Below are 2,356 nucleotides of genomic sequence, written 5' to 3' on the forward strand. Positions count from 1 at the left end.
CCAGATTGCTAGACTCTTGGGTACATTAGAACGCACGTCCCCTTGGTTCTTAAAGAAAGAGGAGATAGGGCTAGATAATTGGAAGCTAGTAGGACAACAATTATGTGAATACTGCAATAATAAAGGTCCTCCTTCAATTTCCAAGGAAACATTCTATATATATATATATAAAACATAATACAATTGCCCTTAAAGAATCCTACAAGTTATTAAAAAAAAAAAAAAAAAGAAAAGAAAATTCTAAGAACAGACAGATGAAGTGTGAGGAAAAAATGGAGGACAAAGAACAGATTAAAAGCCATATCATCAGAGGGCAGGAGGAGTTAAGTGAGGATGAAGGACGTGGGGATTCTTGATCTCACAAAGCAGCTTCAACCCCGCCTAAACTGGAACTGGTTCTTCACACGCTCCCATCAACTTCACCTTCCGGGATGGAGGGGGAGGAGTAGTGGGAGGGGCAGTGATACCACCAGCACCTCCCCCCAAAAAAATCACCCCCTCCTATGACTAGATTGCAAAAGGCAGTACTTAAAGCCAAGGAAAAAGAACAGAATTTAGGTGATTTGCAACTGGAAATGTATCCTGTGATTCAATAGTTTAACTCTTCAGGTCAAGAAAGTAGAAGATATGCTCCTTTTGATATAGAGATCCTCAAAAACCTGAAAAAGACTTGCACTCTATGGGGCTACATCCGCTTATGTTAAGATGTTATTACAAAATTTGGCTTATGAAATCTTAATCCCTAGGGACTGGAAATCTATAGCAAGGACATGCTTAGACCTGGACAAAACTTGTTGTGGCTTTCTGAATACAGTGAGCTCAGTAGGAGTCATAATGGAACTAATCCTCCAATCACCTGTGACCAACTAACAGGTGTAGGTTCTTATGCAGAAATTTCAATACAGATTAATTACCTCTTAGCAGCATATGGGCAAATTGCTGCTGCTGCTATCAAAGCATGGATTTATCTCCCCAGTAAAAACGACAAAGGTGAGGCCATCACAAAAGTAACACAAGGGCCAAATGAACCCTTTGCTGATTTTGTGGGACGTCTACAGACAGCTGTCTTACAAACTAATGGTGAAAATGCAGTAACAGACATTATGATAAGGCAACTTGCTAAAGAAAATGCTAATGAGGTTTGTAGAAGAATTATACTAGTAGAAACTCCTGTTTCACCTTCAAAAGTCCATCTCAAAGGGATAGATAGCAAGCATCTGACTCCAAGCCACAAAATCCAGGAATATACTAGACAGCAGCTGTGACAGCTGACCAACCTATGCTCACTATCTATATAAATGGCCTACCATTAGAAGGATTGATAGACACAGGTGCAGATCGTACAGTCATTTGAGGTGCCAACTGGCCTAATCACTGGCCAAAGATTAAGGCAGACACCTACATGTCTGGCGTAGGAGGATCAATAGCAGCTGAAGTTAGTGCTACTCCTTTGAGATGGACTTTTGAAGGTGAAACAGGAGTTTCTACTCCTTTTATACTTGAAAAAAATTCCCATCAATCTGTGGGGAAGAGACATTTTACAACAATTAGGATTACAAATTAGTACCTCAGCTTTTTAGGCAGGGCTGGTGTTGAAGGCCTGCCAACACTTTCCCTTGTTCCTATCCAATGGAAAACTGATACACCAGTATGGATAGAACAGTGGCCCTTAGGTAGCGATAAAATTCAGGCCTTAATACAGGAGCAACTTGACCAAGGACACTTAAAACCTTCTCAAAGTCCTTAGAATTCCCCAATATTTGTTGTAAGAAAGAAATCTGGAAAATGGAGGATGTTGATTGATTTAAGAAAGGTAAATTGAATAGATAGAAACTATGGGAACTCTTCAGCCTGGGCTTCCATTTCCTACTCAATTGCCTAGAGAATGGCCTCTTTGAGTTATAGACATTAAGGATTGTTTCTATTCTATCCCTCTAGATAAGGAGGATATGAAAAGATTTGCCTTTTCAGTGCCCAGCGATCACTCTAGCTCTTACTTATTATCCAGGAAACATAAATATAATATCTGATTCGGCCTGTTCAGTAGGTGTGGTACAAAGAATTGCCACAGCCTAAATAAAATTTGCAGCCTCTAATATATATCAGCTCTTTAAGAAACTTCAAGAGCAAGTGAGAAAGCATCCAGGTAAGATTTATATCTTGCATGTCCACTCTCATAATGTACTTCCAGGTCCCATTTTTGATGGCAATTCAAAAGCAGATAACCTTCTAACTATGTTGGTCAATACTCCTTTATTCCAAGAAGCCCAGGCATCTCATTCTAAATATCATCAGGCTGCTTGAGCTTTACGTTTACAATTTGGAATAACAAGAGAGGAAGCTAGGAGCATAGTAA

This window comes from Sarcophilus harrisii, chromosome 3 (genome assembly GCF_902635505.1).
Source record: "Sarcophilus harrisii chromosome 3, mSarHar1.11, whole genome shotgun sequence".
In the NCBI taxonomy this organism is placed as follows: domain Eukaryota; kingdom Metazoa; phylum Chordata; class Mammalia; order Dasyuromorphia; family Dasyuridae; genus Sarcophilus; species Sarcophilus harrisii.